Below are 20829 nucleotides of genomic sequence, written 5' to 3' on the forward strand. Positions count from 1 at the left end.
AGCACCCTCCCACATACTGTAGACACTTGTGAATTCTCAGGCCTCTGGGCCAGCTGCTACAGACAAAAAGGGAACGCATGGGTCCACCTTCCTAGGAAAGGGAGAGCGAGGGACGCAGCCTAAGTTTGACCTCAGCTTTTGACCCACATTTGGTGTTCTGTGTCCCACATGCCCTTCCAGGCAACACTGTTGTTTGCCTTGGGAGCTGGCTTAGGACTAAAGCGATCCAGGACTAAATAGATCCAATCTTCTCAATATCCTTCTATGCAACTAGGACTTGTGAGAATTCAGAGGGGAGTGGGAAAAGGAAGAGAGGTTTGCAGGCGAAGGTTGGAGAATTGCTTCTGAGAAAGTGTGAATTATGAGGCTCTTAACCTCCAGACAGAATCCTCTATCACATAGATCCAGTCCCTGTTGCAGCAAACACTCCGACCAAGCATTGGACTGAGTGCTACAAAAGAGCACCATCTACTGGCAGATCAAGGAAGTGCATGAAGAAATTAAAAATAAATAAGAAATGCTTTTTCTGGCCTTTACAACCTCCCTTCTCAAGGTGCTAGCAAACTTCCCTCCCCAGTTTTTAGCAATTAATGGGGACAATCGTAAAGACCCAGAACAGGTTGAACGAAGAATCAAAGAACAGCAATAATACACAGCCTCCTTCCACTAAATCCCTACAAAAGAGAGAGAAATTGAACATCTGAGTGTTACTGGATTTTGTTTAGGTTCTTGACTATGCTGCAAAAATGAATTTCAAGAGCACATTGGGTAAGTTAGGCTAGTAGTTTATTAGGGTAGGGAGGGAAGAGAAATGGGAGAAAATAACAGATCATGGGTATAAGGTAGAGAGGAAGGGGCTGAAAAGTGATAAAGTGGGCTGATTCAGACTACAGTTTCCCATTATAGATTATAAATGCTCAGGTTTTCCTTGCATGTTGATCCATGCTGGGGGAGAAGGTGGCTAGAATCGGGGTCCGAAGGGGATAGAGCAAATTCAGGCCTCGTGCATATCTTTTCCAACTGTTAAATATTGTACCCCTTTGCTAATGACGGGAGGAGTTCCAGCTATTTGCTGTTTTAATTGATTACCCCACCCATCAATCCCCTAGGAGGGCCCCAAGTCCTTGAGGAATATCCAGGGCTTCTCTTGGTTTCCAGAGCAAATCTTTTCTTAACAGCAGAATCTTGTGTGTGGTGGTAGTCAGGGGGGGAGGGGGAGGAATCTTCCAGCAGCCGTCTTGGGGCTATTGATATTTCTTGCCAGGTTCCAGATCCATCTATTGAGTCCAGTCTTACTAGCCAGCTTCATTCCCCGCCCCCCGGAGAGTTTACACCTTTATTCTTAAAGAGGTGCTGAAGGACAATGATAATTCTTCTGTAGCTACTTCCTGCTGGTTATGGGGCAGTAGGCCCTACCTGACAAGGTGTAAAACCCTCCTGCTATTCTTGGACGAAGATGGATCTGGCATCCTGGGCAAAGCTGGATGAAGTTCCCAAATGGCTAACAGGATGCTGATTCTGGAAGAAATAAACTTAATTAGAATTTTGAGAATATAACTGTCCTACTAAGAGGATAGTGGACCACAAAAGTAAAAAACGCCAGGTATCTGCAAAGGCTGCATTTTCCCAAAGTTGGTGGGAAACAGTATTCTTCATTCAGTTATTTTATGCTATTGGTTAACTTTAGAGAAATTGTAGTAGACAATAGGTTTAGGTATAAATTGCCAATCTAAATTCCTATAGTAGAGGAGAGGAATGAGAAAAGGCATTGCCATTTCTCATTAAGTTAAAGGAGATTAAAACAAAGTTTCTTAAAGGGGTATCTGGTTTGCCTTCCCCCTAGCAATAGGCATCTGGGCTAGAGTTAGAGGGAACAGCTGACTTTGACATAGACACTACTTAGCTTTTTCTCTTGAAGAGATAGTTCAGGCCGTCCAGTGACTGGCTTTCGTACATCCCATCAGGTGCTTCAAGTGAACTGGCATTTCTTGGGCAGCTGGCTTCACTCAGGATTAGTGCACCAAGCTGGAAATTGCTTTAACTTTAATAGCTGTGGGAGTGATCAGAACTACGGAGTAAAGTTCCTCCCATTTTGGCTCTAATTGAGAATGAAGCTTGTTTTCTTGCCAACTTTATCAGAACCTGGTTTCCAGGTCCTGGATGAGGAAAGGTTGCCCATGGACCATCTCAAAGGGGCTAAGCTGAAGTGAGCCTTAGCCACCTCATTTGCCTTTTCCCTTCTTTTGGGAAATGCTTAGTCCTGGCAGGATGGCATGTGGGTTTGCCAGTCCTCCCCAGGGTTTGAGCAGGACAGGTTCTGGAATAAGGGCTAGGAGAGAGACCTGGGCTAAGCAGATCTTCCACCTGGTGTGGGTGAAGATGGAGAGGTTGCCCCCAAGTTAATTTGGTGGCTTTTTAAATAAAAAGGCTGTTGTACCCACTGCTCTTAGGCAAGGTGGACATTCCTTTATCTTATAGGCACGTACATTAAATATTTAGAAAATGAAGCTTACCAGGATTTTTTAAATGTTCAATATTTCTCCATAAAAGAGATCACCATAATCAGGCATATATCTAGAACAGGATATAGGTACCATACTTAATAGTAATTAATGTACTACCCAATGCATAAGTTTCTCTTTTAGCTGCATTTAATAGATTTAAGTTCCAGGTTTGCAATACCTTATATGTTATCTTTCCATGGGAACAAACCATAATGGCAATTGTTTTCAAGTTCTACTCACAGTACTCTGGCGATCATCGCTCCACTTGGTATGTCCTTTACCCAGCCAACATGCTACAGCACCAATGACCCAGAGAGATGCTAGGAAGGAAGTTTCCATTACTCCACCATCCTGGTGCAAAGTACCCTTTGGCACTATGAAACAGTGCCAGTCTGAAGGTGATAGTCATTGTACATTTGACTATATCGAGCCATTGCAGGATGCCACAGGAGTTTGAAACTGCAACATAGTTTTCTTCAACTTCAGGAGCACAACCAGAGATATTGTAGATACCTTTATCATTTTAGGGGTCAGTGACCCACGTAGCCAATAACTCAAATGGAGAGGCAACCTGCAGTGAACTGAAGGCCTGGTTTGAATGCATAAGAGCTTGACAATGCTGAAGTCTATCTCTTGAACAAGTTTGCTAGTTTCTCTGCTTTTCTAGCAGTTGAATATTTATACATTAAATCCACTAGCAAGACAGTATTGACATTAAAAACTCATTTTTCAGTTACCTTTCACCATTATCTTATTTGTAGCATATGAACCCCAAATCTGATACCCTAGGTGCAAGCATACTGACAAAATTAAACAGATTTCAAAGATGAACACAAAGTTAAGCACAGATTAAAACAGAAGAGAAAATTTTATACCCGTAGCATTTCTAGGAACCTTTTTATTTTAGTTGATGGCACATGAGGTTTCTTATTCTCCATATAAGAAAATGGAAGAAATGACTGAAGAGCCCCAGAAGAGATACAGCGTTTGAGACAACTAATCAATGAGATGCACACAAATTTCCAAAACCAGTTTAATGAGTTGAAAGACAATATGGCTAAAGAGATAAAGGACAACAAGAAGATACTGAATGAGCACAAAGAAGAAATCGAAAATCTGAATAGACAAGCAACAGAGTTCATGGGAATAAAAAAACATGATAGGCAAGATAAAAAAACATTAGAGAGAAGCAGACTTGGTTCAATGGATAGAGCATCTGCCTACCACATGGGAGGTCCATGGTTCAAACCCAGGGCCTCCTTGACCCATGTGAAGCTGGCCCACGTGCAGTGCTGATGCACCCAAGGAGTGCTGTGCCATGCAAGGGTGTCCCCCATGTAGGGGAGCCCCACACGCAAGGAGTGCACCCCATAAGGAGAGCCACCCAGTGTGAAAGTAACATTAGCCTACCCAGGAGTGGCGCCACACACATGGAGAGCTGACACAGCAAGATGATACAACAAAAAGAGACACAGACTCCCGGTGCCACTGACAAGAGTACAATCAGACACAGAAGAATACACAGTGAGTGAACACAGAAAACAGACAACTGGGGTGGGGGGGGGAAGGGGAAAGAAATAAATTTAAAAAAAAAATCTTTAAAAAAAACACTAGAGGTATATAATAGCAGACCCAAAATGATAGAAGAAATAATAAGTGAAACAGAAGACAAAATGACTGAAATTGAAAAGAGAAGAGAATAGAAAATGAAAAAGAATGCAAAAAATTGAGCAGGGGCTCAGGGAGTTGAATGATAACATAAAATGCAACAACATACATGTCATGGGAATTCCAGAAGAAGAGCAGGGGGAAAGGGCAGAAAGAGAATTTGAAGAAATAATACCTGAAAATTTCACTTAATGAAAGAAATGAACTTATATGTCCAAGAAGTGCAGCATACCCCAATTAGAAAAAATCTGAGTGGACATAGTCCAAAACACATTCTACTCAGAATATCAAACATCATCAAAGATAAAGAGAAAATTCTGAGAGCAGTAAGGGAGAAACAAACCATCACATACAAGGGATGCCTAGTAAGACTTAGTGTGGGTTTCTCATCAGAAACCATGAAGGTGAGAAGACAGTGGTATAATTTTCAGCCCCTTCCTCTCTACCTTGATATAATTAGGATTCTGAAAGAGAAAGACTGCAGCTGAGAATTCTTTATCCAGAAAAATTGTCCTGCAAATATGAAAGTGAGCTTAAAATATTCACAAACAAACAAAGAGAGGTCACAAAAAAAGAATCCAGCTTTGTAAGAAATCCTAAAGGAAGCCTTAGAGCCTGAAAGAAAAAAACAGGAGAGAGAGGCTTGAGGAGAGTATAGATGAAGAACTAGCAGAAAGGATAACCAAAAGAGTAAAAAAAAACAGATGAAAATGACATATGACATATGAAAAACAAATAATAAAGTGGTGGAAGTAAATAAGGAATTTATGGTAATATCCTTGACTATAAATGTGAATGGGTTAAAATCTCCAATCAAAGACATAGGCTAGCAGAATGGATTTAAAAAAAGCATGAGCTGTTCCATATGCTACCTACAAGATACCTTTGACCCAAGGATACAAACCAGCTAAAAGTGAAAGGTTGTAAAAAAATACTCCATGCAAACAATAATTTAAAAAGAGCATGTACTAATATCAGACAAAACAGGCTTTAAATGCAAAAAAGTTATAAGAGATACAGAAGGCCATTATCTATTAATAAAAGGGACAGTCCACCAGGAAGAAATAACAATCATAAATATCTATGTACCTAATCAGGGTGCCCCAAAATACATGAGGTAAACTCTGGCAAAACTGAAGGGAGAAATAGACACCTCTAGAAGAATAGCTGGAGACATCAACACACCACTCACAAGGTAGAACAACTTGACAGAAGATCAACAAGAAAACAGAACATGAACAATATGATAAATGAGCTAAACCTAACATATACAGAATGTTGTACCCAAACTCAGTGGGTTAACATTCTTTTCAAGTGTTCATGTATCTTTCTTTCAGGATAGACCACATGTTAGATCACAAAGCAAGTCTCAAATAATATGAAAAGATTGGAATTATACAAAGCACCCTCTCAGACCATAATGGAATGAAACTGGAAATCAATAATAGATCGTGTATTACTCAGCCAAAGGGGTGCTGATACAAAATACCAGAAATTGGTTGGTTTTAATTAAGGGTATTTATTTGTGGTAGGAGCTTACAGATACCAGGCCATAAAGCATGTTACTTCCCTCACCAAAGTCTCTTTTCACATGGTGGAGCAAGAAAGCTGCCATTGTCTGCGAGGGTTCAGGCTTCCTGGGTTCCTCTTTTCCTGGAGCTCAAGCTTAAGGTTTCAGCATCAAACTCCAATATCAAAACTCCAACATCAAAAACCCTTAACTCTGTCCTTTGCCATGCCTTTTATCTGTGCCCTACTAGCACAAGAGGTTTACATAATTACTTAATCAAGTAAACCTGTGAATCCAACATAATCTAATATGCCCAGAGGAAAAGATCAGTTTACAAACATGATCCAATATTTCTTTTTGAAATTCATCAATAATATCAAACTGCTACAGATGGGAAAGAGGTAATAGGCAAATGTGTGGAGGCTGAACAACACACTCCTAAAAAAAATCAGTGGGTCAAAGAAATTTTAAGAGAAATTAGTAAATATAGTGAGATGAATGAAAACTGGAACACAAAACTTCCCAAAACTTATGGGATACAGAGAAGGCAGTACTGAGAAGGAAATGTATAGCCCTAAACGCCTATATTAAAAAAGAAGAAAGAGCTAAAATCAAAGCTCTAACTGAACAACTGGGGAAACTAGAAAAAGAACAGTAAACCATCCCCAAAGTAAACAGAATGAAAGAAATAGTAAAGATTAGAGCAGAAATAAATGAAATTGAGACAAAAAATAAATAAAAGAGAAAATCAACAAACAAAACCTGGTTCTTTGAGAAGAACTATAACATTGACAAGCCCCTAGCTAGACTAACAAAGGAAAAAAGAGAGTAGATACAAATAAACAAAATCAGAAATTAAAGGGGCGATGTTAAGACTAATGCCACAGAAATAAAAATAATCATAAGAGGCTATTATGAAAAACTGTATGCCTACAAACCAGACAACCTAGAAGAAATGGACAAATTCATAGAAATTCCAAACAACCTATATTGACTCTACAAGAAATACAAGAACTCAGAAAACCAATCACATTTAAAGAGATTGAATCAGTCATGAAAATCTCCCAATAAAGAAAAGTCCAGGACCAGATGGTTTCACAGGTGAATTCTGCCCAGCATTTTGAGATGTATTAACACCATTCCTGTTTAAATTCTTCCAAAAAATTTAAGAGGAGGGAAAATTACTCAACACATTTTATGAAGCCAATATCACCCTAATACCAAAACCAGATTAAGACACTACAAGAAAATAAAATTACAGACCGATCTCTCTAAAGAACATAGATGCAAAAATTCTCAACAAAATACTTGTAAATTGAATCCAACAGCATATCAAAAGACTTATACCTCACAGCCAAGTGGGACTTATTTCAGGTATGCAAGGCTAGTTCAACATAAGACAATCAATTAAAGTAATACAGCACATTAACAAGTTGAAGGAAAAAAACACATGATCATCTCAACCAATTCAGAAAAGATATTAGACAGAATCCAGCATCTTTTCTTGATAAAAGCACTTTGAAAGATTGGAATAGAAGGAAAATTCCTCAGTATGATAAAAGGCATATATAAAAAACCCACAGCCAACATTGTATTCAATGGGAAAAGGTTGTAAGCTTTTCCTCTAAAATCAGGAATAACACAAGGATGCTCACCATCACCATTGTTATTCAACATAGTGCTAGAAGTTCTAGCTAGACCAATTAAACAAGAAAAAAAAAGGCATCCAAATAGGAAGAGAGTAAGTAAAACTCACTATTTGCAGATGACATGATCCTATATTTAGATATCTGCAATGTCTGCAACAAAGCTACTTGAGATAATAAATGAGATCAGCAAAGTTACAGGATACAAAATCAACTTGCAAAAATCAGTAATGTTTCTGTACACTAGTACTGAACAATCTGAGAAGGAAATCGGGAAAAACTGCAATTATAATTGCAACAAAAAAGACTCAAATACCTAGGAATCAATTTAAACAAAAAAATACAGGACATATTCAAAAAACTACAAAACAGTGCTAAAATAAATGAAAAAAGACCTAAACAAATGGAAAGACATTCTGTGTTCATGGGTTGGAAGACTAAATATTGTGAAGATGTTAATCCTACCCAAACTGACTCATACGTTCGTTGCAATACCAATCAAAATTCCAACACCCACTTTACAGAAATAGAAAAGGCAATGCCAACTCAATGGGAGAAAATACTTGAAATCACATCTCTGATAAAGGCTTAATATCCATGATATATAAAGAGATGCTACAACTCAACAATAAAAAAAGACAAATGACCTGATTGAAAAATAGGCAGAAGACTTGAATAAACATCTGTCCAAAGAAGAAATTAGGAAAATGCAAATAAAAACTACAATGAAATAGCATTTCACACCTATTAGAATAGTCACTATTAAAAAGATAGAGAACTACCAGTGGTGGAGAGGGTATGGAGAGATAGGAACACTTATTCGCCATCATTGGGAATATAGAATGGTACAGCCACTGTGGAGGACCATTTGGCAATTCTGAAAGAAGTTGAATATAGATTTGCCACATGACCCAGCAATATCACTACTGGGTTTATACCTAGAAAAACTGAGAGCAGTGACATAGACATCTGCATACCAATGTTCATAGTGGCATTATTCATGACTGCCAAAAGTTGGAAACAACCCAAGTGTCCATCAGTTGATGAATGGATAAACAAACTGTGGTGTATACCCACAATGGAATATTATGCAGTAGGAAGAAATGAATTTGTAAACATATGACATCATGGATGAACCTAGAGGACATTACATTGAGTGAAGCAAGTCAGACACAAAAGGATAAGCACTGTATGATTGTGCTACTATGAACTAAATATATTGTATAACCTCATGGAGTTAAAAACTTGAATATGAGTCATCAGAAAATAGAATGAGATTAGACAATGGAAAGCTGAGGGGTAACTTGTGCAAAATTTGTAAAAAGGATGTGTGTTAATCTTTGGAAATGAATTGAAATAGTGAAAGCCCAACATAATGTCTGTAACTAGTAGTACCATTATGTGGGTATGAAAGTGTTTAAAAGGAAAGTCTAAGGTCATGTATATTACTAAAAGGAAATCTAAAAAATGTAACATGGAAGCACATAGCATAGTAAAACCACATGTGAAATTTGAACATGGGTGAAATTGCACATATAAGACTATTTTTCTTTGATATTGAACAAATATATATTAACACCACAAGATGTTAATATCAGACAAAAAAAAGCACATTATGCTAAGTGAAAGAAACCAGACACAAGGTACTACATATGGTATGATTCCATTCATACAAAATGTAAAAATAAATTAATTTATAAAGATGAAGTTACATATATGGTTATGTAGGGCTGGGGAAGGAATGCTAAGGGGTGTGGAGTTTTTCTTTTTGGTGCAATGAAATTGTTCTAAAATTTTTTGTGGTGATGAATGCACAACATTGTGATTATACTAAAAGCCATTGATTATACACTTTGGATATATCATATGATATATGAATATATCTCATCAAAACTGCTTAATAAATAAATAATTGTGCGAGAATAGCCAGTTATAGCAGCTGTGTACCACAGGAGAAGCATAGGGAGATTGAGAGGTAAAAATTTTCTTGTTTTATTTATTTATTATTATTATTGAAATAATGAAAATGCTTTAATGATAATTGAGGTCATGATTACACAGCTATGTGATTATACCAAATGCCATTGATTATACACTTTAGATGAATTGTATGCTTTATTAATATGTATCAATAAAATTGATTTGTTTAAAAAACCTTATTACAAAGCCACAGTTCAAAACAGCATGGTACTGGCAACAAGGAGAGACACAGGTGAATGGAATAGAAGAAGCCAACTGATTTTTCACAAGGTCGCAAAGACCACTCAATTAGGAAATAACAGACTCTTCAACAAATGGTGCTGAAGAACTGGTTCTCTCTTTGCCGGGAAAAAAAAAAAAAAAAAGGAGGAGGAGGACCCCTACCTCTCATCATAAACAAAAATCAAAATGGATGAAAGATCTTAAAATATAAGAGCCTAAAGTATCAAACTCCTACAAGAAAATGTAGGGGAGCATCTTCAGGACCTTGTGTTAGACAATTGTTCTATAGATTTTATACCCAAAGCACAAGTAACAAAAGAAAAAATAGATAAATGGGACCTCATCGAAATTGTAAAAGTTTGTGCCTCAATGGACTTTCTCATGAAAGTGAAAAGACAACCTACGCAGTGGGAGAAAATATTTGGAAACCACATATCCAATAAAGGATTAATATCCAGTATGTATAAAGAAATTCTTTAACTTTACAAAAAGACAAACAACCCAATTTGAAAGTGAGTAAAGAACTTGAATAGATGTCTCTCCAAAGAAGATATACAAATGACCAGAAAGCACAGGAAAAGATACCCACATCCTTAGCATCAGGAAAATGCAGAGATACAATTTCTCACACGTTAGAATAGCCGCTATTATTGATTGGGAAAAGTGGACATAATGGACAAAGGGTATGGGGAAAGGCAGGAAGAGATGAGAGGTGGAGGCGTCTTCGGGACATGGAGCTGCCCTGGATGGTGCTTCAGAGGTAATCACCGGACATTGTAAATCCTCACAGGGCCCACTTGATGGAATAGAGGAGAGTATGGGCCATGATGTGAACCAATGTATATGAGGTGCAGAGGTGCCCAAAGATGTACTTACCAAATCCAATGGATGTGTCATGATGATGGGAACGAGTGTTGTTGGGGGGGGGGAGAGGGGGGGTGGGGGGGGGAGAGGGGGGGTGGGGGGGGTGGGGTTGAATGGGACCTCACATATATATTTTTAATGTAATATTATTACAAAGTCAATAAAAAATAAAAAAATTAAAAAAAAAAAAAACAGAAAATAACACATGTTGGAGAGGATACAGGGAAATAGGAACACTTATCCATTGCTGGTGGGAATGTAAAATGATGCAGCAACTGTGGAAGACCATTTGGCAGTTCCTCAGAAAGCTAAGTTTAGAATTACCATATGACCCAGCAATCACACTATTAGATATATACCCAAAAGAATTAAATGCATGTGATGGAGTTGGACTCAGCTGTGACCTTTCTACACATGCCTCTTCTGTCACTTTCACTGAACCTGTCGTTGGCGCTAGGGTTGGTATATACTCAGGAGACTTGACTCTCTGGACTGTCCATGTACCAGCTGGGCCCTGAGTCTCAGCAGAGTTGCAGCACCTACCCTCTGGTTCGTTGGGCTTACCTGTGTCAGCTAACAGGGAGGTGAAGGTGGTCAACCACCATACCAGAGAACCAAGAGTGCTTACAACTGCAAGCAAGAGAATCATATCCATCAACCATGTGGGCTCTAAGCCCCCTCTCGATTTAGAGGTGGAGTTATCATCACCATCCCAGGGTCCACAGGATGGAGGAATAAAATATGGATTAAAGTGGACTTACTGGGGGGAAACGGACTTTGGCCCAGTGGTTAGGGCGTCCGTCTACCATATGGGAGGTCCGCGGTTCAAACCCCAGGCCTCCTTGACCCTGTGGAGCTGGCCATGCGCAGTGCTGATGCGCGCAAGGAGTGCCGTGCCACGCAAGGGTGTCCCCCGCGTGGGGGAGCCCCACGCGCAAGGAGTGCGCCCGTGAGGAAAGCCGCCCAGCGGGAAAAGAAAGTGCAGCCTCCCCAGGAATGGCGCCGCCCACACTTCCTGTGCCGCTGACGACAACAGAAGCGGACAAAGAAACAAAAGCAGACAAAGAAACAAGATGCAGCAAATAGACACCAAGAACAGACAACCAGGGGAGGGGGGGGAATTAAATAAATAAATAAATCTTAAAAAAAAAAATGGACTTACTGGTATTCTGCTATAGAACTATTGTTACTAGCAATGGAAGAAATTGTAGCATTGATGTAGAGAAAGTGACCACGGTGTTGCTGAGGGTAGGGAGAAGGAAGAAGAGATGTGATGTGGGGGCATTTTGGGGACTTGGAGTTGTCCTATATGATATTGCAGGGACAGATGCTGGACATTATATATCCTGCATAACCCACTGAATGTACTGGGGGAGAGTGTAAACTACAATGTAAACTATAATCCATGCGGTGCAGCAGTGCTCAAAATATATTCACCAAATGCAATGAATGTGCCACAATGATGAAAGAGGTTATTGATGTGGGAGGGGTGGGGTAGGGTTGCATGTGAGGTATATGGAAACCTCTTACATTTTTTATCATCTTTGTATCTTGAAAAAAAGAAATAAAAAGTTTTTTAAGGGAAAAAAAGAATTGAATGCAGATACTCAAACAGATATTTGCACACAAAAAATGGAAGCAATCCAAGTGTCTGTCAACATGTGGTATATGCATATAATGGAATATTATTTAGCCGTAAAAAGGAATGAAACCCTGATATATGTGAGAACATGGATGAAACTTGAAGACATCATTTTGAGTGAAATAAGGCAGACACAAAAGGACAAATATTGTATGATATCACTGATTTGAAACAAGTAGAATAAACAAATACATAGATTCAGAATCTAAAATACAGATTACCAGGGGTTGGAGTGGGGACTGAAAACAGGAAGTTTAGGCTTAAAATGTACAGTGTTCCTATTTAAAATTATGGAAATGTTTTGGTAATGGATGGTGGTAATGGTAGCACAACATTGTGAATATAACTAACAGCACTGAAATATATATCTGAATATGATTAAAAGGGGAAATGTTAGATTATATATATGGTAACAGAAAAAAAATTTTTTTAATCCATGCTACACTACACAGTGAACCCTAAATTAAACCATGGACTTTAATAGTACATTATAAAAATGTGCTATCATCAATAGTAACAAACGTACCACACTAGTGCAAGATATTGGTGGTGGGATGATTTATGGGTATCCTGCATTTCATGTATGATTATTCTGTAAACCAACAACTTCTCTAATAAGGAAAAAGTAACAACTAATGACTCAAAGTGAAATTATATTTTTCATTTTCGTAAAGTTAAAGCAGGTGTTTCTGCTCAGCACGACCTCCAAGCTAGCATTCTGGGTCCAAGGCTCTTTATCTTTGGCTCTGTCTTTCTCAACACGTGACTTCTACATTTTCGTGGAGGAGATCTCCATGCCACCTAGTGAGAAGGCAATAGAGAATGGAGGATCACGTGGGGGAGGCTTTTCTGTGTCAGGCTCATCACGTCATAACTGCAAAGGGAGCTGGGAAATGTACTCCAATTGTATGCCAGAAAGAAGAGAGAATGGGATTGTTGAACACCTAGGCTTCTCTCCCACAAGGCCCAAATATACACTAGAATTTAGTATATAATCAGAATGATATTTTCTATAATTGGGGAAGGATGGATTATTCAATAAATTATGCTGAAGAACTGGTTAGCCATCTCAGAAAAATAAATAAATTTGAATTCACAGTTTCTCCCTATGACAAAATATTACAATTGAATAAAATTTGAATAAAAAGACAAAGACAGGGAGGAAGGGAGAGGAAAAGAGAAACAGAAAAACCTAGTAGAAAACAAGGGAGAAATTGTTTTAGATCTTAGAGCAAGGAAGGCATTTTATAAATAAGCATGCTGGCCTGGAAGAGTCCAAGAACTGGATTTCAAGATTCTCTAATATCGGGGAGCAGATGTGGCTGAAGAGGTAGAGCACCTGCTTCCTACAGGGGAGGTCCTAGGCTTGGACCAAGGTGCCTCATGAAAAAAAACAAAAAACAAGCCAACAAACAATAAAAACAACTCAGGGGAGCCAAGTGGCTCAATGGTTGACCACCAGATTCCCACATATGAGGTCTGGAGTTCAATCCCTGGCCTTAGTATCATTAAAAAAAAAAAAAAAATTCTCAAATGCATCCATCCAAGTACAATCATCTTGGGTTTCACGGTTCCACTTCTTTCAGGGCCCTGACATCCACATAGGACACCTGCTCTAGCTATGCATTCAGTATCCTTTGTGGCTCTGCCATTTTTATGATTAAATTCTGAGCCTCATATTCAGCATTCTCACCCCTGCTGGAAGAGATGTGATGAGGGTCTAATTAAATTCTGCCTTGTAAGCCCTCTGGCTTTCATAGCATGCCCTGAGGTGATAGTGAGCTGACTTGGCATGCCATTCTCTTCAGTGCTTCTCGAAAAGGTGTAAGTCAGCCACCTCCACATTCCTTATCATCACAATTACCACCTATTTTCAGTGTGATGGCTATTTCCTATCCCAAATGATCATATGTGAAAGTCTGCATACACATGAGGCTGCAGCAGACTGTGAGTCATTACTACCCACTTACACCAGCAATGAAGTTTTTGTTGCCACCTGACCAGAGAGTGATGTGATTCTTGAATCCTATTCTAAGAATCCACTTTCTAGGACCACCACTGGCACTATCTATTTTAATTTACGTCTTCCCAAAAGATGCTGAGACAAGGCTTTAAGGGCAACTAGTTTATTTGGGAGGTAATATCAGGAAACAAGGCAGTAGAAAAAGCAAGATAGGGAAGGCAGAAAAGTCAGTAAAAGATGTATTAATGAGACCACCTGCCCCAGGCAACAAGAGCTCAATTTCCCTGCGGATCTTCTAAAGACTCAGAAAGAACAGGTTTTAGAATTGGGCTGGTGAGGGATGGGAAAGCTTGAGAATTTATCCACTGATTACAGTTCCTTATCATTTGTGATTTGCCCCGAGTACCTGATACCACTGTTACTTTCCAACCACCAAGGGAAGACCACCTTGTGTGGGCTGGACAAGTTGCAGCACCTCAAAAGCACTCAGGCAGAGAAACAGAAAGACCCAGCCATTTGAGTGGGTGCTGTCAGAATGTGCAGGAACTGTCCTCTGTCACTGAAGGTAAACTTAAAGGGGGTAAGGAGATACAGGATGGGGCATCATCAGCATGTGCTACAGCAAGGATCAAGCAATCTGTTTTATTGGTGAAGGTGTGGGAAACAAGGATGCTGATACACTGTTGGTGAGAGTGCGTATTAGCACAGCCTCTGTGGAGGGCATTTGGTAGTAGCAATCAGTACTGAGCGTGCATATACTTATTGATTCAGGGTTTAGGAATTTTACTTGTATGAATTTATCCTGCAAATATTTGTGCTAAGACTTTCACACAAGGATTTTCATTAAGTGTTCTAATAGTAAAAGGTGGAGGAGGCAGGAATTCCTCAAGAGGGGACTGGTTAAATTCTGCAGCCATTCAGGGGCCCCCTTAAACAGAAAGGACTCCTCACTGGGTACTGACACTGAACATTCAACTACTAAGGGCAGAAAAAGTAAAATGACTGACAGCATACTATGTGCTACCATGTTGAAAAAATGGGAAAAGAAGAAATGTATGTATTTGTTTATATATGTCCAGAATATCTCCAGGAGGAGATTTCTGCATACTCTGGATTTTCTTCTTTTCGTAACTTCTCTGTTATCTTATGGATGTGGGATAAGAGTGGGAGGCTCCAGGGTCTGCTCAGTCTACCAAACTAATATGATGAAAACAAATAAAAAGAGAGTCCAAGCCAGCAGAAGAACATCCATAAATCAGTAGTTTTCCTGTATACCAGCAATAGACAGAAAATATAATGGAAAGGAACTCATGACAGAAACCTAGATATAAAATACCTAGGACTAAACAAAGCAGGAAATATATAAATCTTTACAGGGAAAAATGCAAACTTTACAGGACCTAGAGGAAAGTCTAAATAAATGGAAAATATAATTGCTCATCCATAGGAAGTCTCAATATTTTAAGAGCCCAATTCTCTCTAAATTGATTCATAAATAGAATGCAATACCCAACATATCCCAACAAATTTTAGCATACAATTTGACAAGCTAATTCAAGAAGGCAACAATAGATGCACAGCTTAGACTATTTTGGTGGAAAAAATACAACAAAGAGGGAAACTTACCTTACCAGATGTCAAAACGTATTTTATTATGCTATTAAACTGTTATATTGAACAGATAAACACAACAGAACGAAGAGTCCAGAAATAGATATTTGCACACATGGTAATTTAATATCTAATAAAGGTTTAATTTTATCAATAGTGAAAGGCTGGATAATTCAAGAAATAGTATTAGGATAATTGACCATGCATTTAGAAAAAATAGTTGATTTCTACCACACACAACTAATAAAGATCAATTGCATGTGGATTATACATCTCAACAATCAAACACTATAAAAGCATTCACTGAAAATATAGGAGACTTTGTTCATGACTCTGGGAATATGAAAACCTTTCTAAATAAACAAAAGTTCTAAAGGAAGAGATTAACATGGAACTTCTGTAAAAACTTGAGGACATAAGCAGAGTTAAAAAAAAATCAGTCGAAAGCAAGTACACACTGGAAAGAAATCTGTGCAACATACTTAAAAAATAAAATAAAATTTAGGATATATAATAACAAGAAAAACACAACTATCCCAGTGGGAAAATAAGCAAAGAATATGAACTGGCAAGTCACAGAAGAGAAAATACAGAAGGATCAATAAACCTCTAAATAGATGTTTACCCTCAATAATCATTTGAGGTGAATTCAAGGATTTCAGAGCTATGAAGAAAAAGATTTGACTACGACAGGGCAGTAGCACACAGCCAACTTTATTTGGGTAGCACCTGGATGAATAGCAAGTTCCTCTCAGCAGGGACGTTCCAGAGGTAGTAATGCAAGGTCATACCCAGAAGGGAAGCAGGGCAAGGGAACTTCCGGACAGAGAGAGTTTGGGGAGGAGACTCACAGGTCTGGGTAATGCTGCTCCCACAGCACAGTAGGGAGTCCCAGAGTCAGCATCAAACAGCAGCAGCAGGGTGGGATCCTTTATAGCCCCCCGGTTTGTCGTATACAGGGCTAGCAGGCGTTGGGTGTAGTTTCATGGGTATGCGAAACAGGTAGGCTCCAAATGGCTAAAAGTATGCCTGTATTGGGCTATATTTTAAACAATAGGATGTGTACGAATTTGAGTTTGATGCTGGCAGGCTTTTGTTCTAATGGTCCTGCCTGCTGTGAAGAAATAAACATAGGGGCCAGTACACAGGGACCATCTTTGACCCATGGTAGCTGTATAAATTAAAATGAGATGTAACTTTTCACCATGTAATTGACAAAGAATAAAAAATATATATATCAGTAATACCAATCTGGGCGTGAGCTCCTACTCAGCTGATAAGAATTAATTATTTTTGCTTTTTTGAAAAGCAACTTGGCAGTGACTATAAAAATATTAATTATTCATTCTCATGGACCTGATGATTCCATTTCTCAAGTCTATTGAGTACAGACTCAAACAGATATTTGCACTCCTATAATCATAGCAACATTATTCACAATAGCCAAAAGGTGGAAGCAACACAAGTGTCTGTCCACAATGAATGGATAAAAAAACATGATATATATACATGCATAGGGATATTACTCTTTCTTCTTAGCTGATGAGTGATTCCTTTACAAGTGTCTTTTCTTAGTATTTTTTATATACATATGACTGTAAAAAGGAATGAAGTTCTCATACATGCTACTACATGAATGAACCTTGAAAACATCATGTTGAGTAAAATCAGACTCAAAAAGACAAAATAGGGAAACGGACTTTGGCCCAGTGGTTAGGGCGTCCGTCTACCATATGGGAGGTCCGCGGTTCAAACCCCGGGCCTCCTCGACCCGTGTGGAGCTGGCCATGCGCAGTGCTGATGCGCGCAAGGAGTGCCGTGCCACGCAAGGGTGTCCCCCGCGTGGGGGAGCCCCACGCGCAAGGAGTGCGCCCGTGAGGAGAGCCGCCCAGCGTGAAAAGAAAGAGCAGCCTGCCCAGGAATGGCGCCGCCCACACTTCCCGTGCCGCTGACGACAACAGAAGCGGACAACAGAAGCCGACAAAGAAACAAGACGCAGCAAATAGACACCAAGAACAGACAACCAGGGGAGGGGGGGAAATTAAATAAATAAATAAATCTTTAAAAAAAAAAAAAAAAAGACAAAATATTGTGTGATCTCGCTTATATGAAATACCTAGAATAAGCAAATCCCTTAGAGATAGATAGTAGATTATAGTTTACCAGGGGCTGGGATCGGAGAAAAGGGAGTTATTGCTTAATGGGTAGAGTTTCTGTCTGAGGTGTTAAAAAAGTTGGGGTAATAAATATTGGTGATGATAGTGCAATATTGTGTATGTGATTGAGACCACTGAATTATACACTTAAAAGTGGTTAAAATGGAAGATGTCAAGTTAGATATATGTATATTTGTGTTATATAATTTGTTTATTTTTAAAGATTTATTTAATTTATTTATTTAATTATTCATTTATCCACATCCTCCCCCAGATAGTTCTCTCATCTGCCTGCTCATTGTTTGCTCACCTTCTCCAGGAAGCACCGAAAACCGAACCCAGGACCTCCCACATGAGAGGTGAGTGCCCAGTGGCCTGAGCCACGTCTGCTCCCCATGGGCTGTGGCAACTGCTGGCTTGTGGCATCTGCTCATTTAAGCATCTGCTCATTGCCGCAGGGTGCAGCATCTAACTCGTTGTGGTGGGGCGTAGCATCTAACTCATTGCAGCAGGTGCGGGCACCTGCTTGTCTTCTTTAGGAGGCACTGGGACCTGAACCTGGGACCTCCCATGTGGTAGGCAGGTGCTCAAGGGGTTGAGCTACATCCACTTCCCATGTGTTATATAATTTAGAGTTGCAATTTTTTTTAAAAAAAGATGTTCTTTCCTGCGTAGTTTGTAATTGAAAAAAATGTCACATCGACATAAATATCCATCAATACAGTAATAAATGACTAAATAAGCCTTGATAAATCCTTTCTGTGGAGTATTATATAGTAGTTTAAAAGAATGATATGTCAATATGTACCAACACAGATCTCCAAGACATATTATTAAGAGTAAAAAGCAAGGTTTAGAATAATGTGTTTAGGAACATCCCATTTATAAAAATAAAAAAAATAAAAAATAAACAGTTCTATATGCTTGTATGGGTACACTCTTGAAAATTTAGATGGAATTGAAGATGATGTCCCCTTGAAATATGTTAGAACATTCAAAAAGTAAGGGTGAGTCCGAAAGCCCAGAGAAGCCCAGGTTCTGCTAGGAAAGGACAAGCACTCAAGAGAATGTTTCAGAAAAAGTTACGTGGAGCAAGAGCATTTTACTGACTCCTAAGCCCCTGGCAAGGAGGAGGCGAGGATTTCACAGAGGAACATACAGTGAAAATCACTGCTGCCGGAGCCATAGCAACTTGCAGTGAGAATCGCCACTGCCGTAGCCATAGGCTGTCAAGTCTTGAGGGAGCTTCAGGAAGGGGAAAAAGAGACCTTCAGAGAAGACATGCCTTCCAGAGAAGGGGCTATGAAGAGCACAACAGAGTGCTAAGGATAAGCCAGCTGGATGTGCTGGAGCTAAGTAAGGCCCTTGAGCAGCTGGTTTGGTTCCAGTGTACTCAGTACTTTCACGGGTTTAAGCCAGAGCTGTTAGTCCATTTTGAACCAGAGGTAAAAGCTTTCTTGTGGAGATTCACCATCTACTCCAAAAATGCCAATGTGGGGCAGTCAGTTTTGAATATTCAGTGCAGAAATGATATTTCCTCAAACCTGAGATACCAGCCACCAAGTAAAAAGCAAAAGCTATGGTATACTATTTGTGCCATTGGTGGGAAGTAGTTAGAAAAGATGCTGTGATTGGTTTTGAACCAGTCATTTAGCATCATTCTGGAAAGTCAAGCAGTGTATGAATTTTGTGACTGGATTTTTGAAATTAGATGGGTTGATTAATTTCTTGATGTTCCTTTAAAGGGGAAAGTTTACAACTTAGGATGATTCCTAAGCATGTGCTCTGTATTTTGCAATCCTCAAAATACAAGCAAAGTTGGCTTTGGGTATGTGAATAGGGAAACTTCTCTGGTATGGTTTTGTTGAATTTCTGGTTTTTCTATTACCACTTATCAATATCCAAAAGTTGAAAGCCAAGTTATCTTCATGATATATCCCTCCTACTGGTACTCCTAATAATGACATAACATTAGCCACAAGTGGCAAAGAATATTCTCTATGTGGAGAGTGGCGCAGTATGCCTCACACCATAGCATGTAAGCATATCTTCTGTTATTACTGTGTTAAGATTTTAATCATTGTGATTTTTTTCACTTTTTTTTTTTTTTTTTTTAGGTACTAGGCCAAGGGATTGAACTCGGGACTTTGTATGTGGGAAGTCGGTGTTCAGCCACTGAACCACATCGGCTTCCCTGAGTTAGTTTTTCATATGTTTTGCTCGTTGTTTGTTTTTTTGTTTTGTTTTTTCAGGAGACACCAGAAACTGAACCCAGGACCTCCTATATGGGATGCAGCACTCAACCACTTGAACCACAACTGCTCCCTGCATGCAACTCTTAATGTCAAGAAAAATGGACAGTTTTTCAGATTACCAAGGAGACCCTTTCACTTTGCTTCGTCTAGGAAAGTGGAAAAGTGGATTCTAAAAATAAAAGATTTTGAAGAATTTGTCAGTTGAGTGTTTCCAGAGACAGCATTTATAGCATTATACTCTAAAAATGATACAACTTGTTTTCAACCTTAAAATCCAGTGCCCCTGTTGTAATTTTAAGGATTTCTCTGAAGTCAGTTTGTAAGGGGTCCAAACCTTAGTTGACAGACCCTTCAAAGTTGGCTTCTTATAATACAGGAAGTGAAAATTGCTTAAGGCAGCTTAGAGGAGCATCCTGGGACTCCTGGGGACAACGGATATGAAAAGCACTGCTTACTAGGTTTCTTTCTTCTAGCCTTTGATTCAAAGCTTACACACTCACCAAATATATTGGTAGGTTTATGAAATATCTGAAGCCTTTAGCAAAGTAGTAATGTAGCAAAACTTTTCAAGACAATTCTGTTTACTCTACACCTTTTCTCTGCATTTTTTAATTAAAAAACATAAAAATGAATATTTTGCTAAATAATGATAACATGAAAAATATTTGGACTGTTTAAACCAGATCTCAGTTTCTGTGCTTCGACAGCAAACCAAGATATAAAATATATTGAACTCGAACAAAAGGTGACATATTTAGAATAATTCACGTTAGGTTAAAACTAGTCATGGGATAGTCAAGGGCTATTA

General features: G+C 38.9%; 1 pseudogene; it reads left to right on the forward strand.

The window, feature by feature from the left end:
• Positions 1-4570: 4570 nt before the first annotated feature.
• The window catches only part of LOC101439816 (peroxisome biogenesis factor 2-like), a 34251-nt pseudogene continuing 17992 nt past the window's right edge, over positions 4571-20829 (forward strand).

Source organism: Dasypus novemcinctus, chromosome 2 (assembly GCF_030445035.2).
Source record: "Dasypus novemcinctus isolate mDasNov1 chromosome 2, mDasNov1.1.hap2, whole genome shotgun sequence".
Taxonomy (NCBI): Eukaryota; Metazoa; Chordata; class Mammalia; order Cingulata; family Dasypodidae; genus Dasypus; species Dasypus novemcinctus.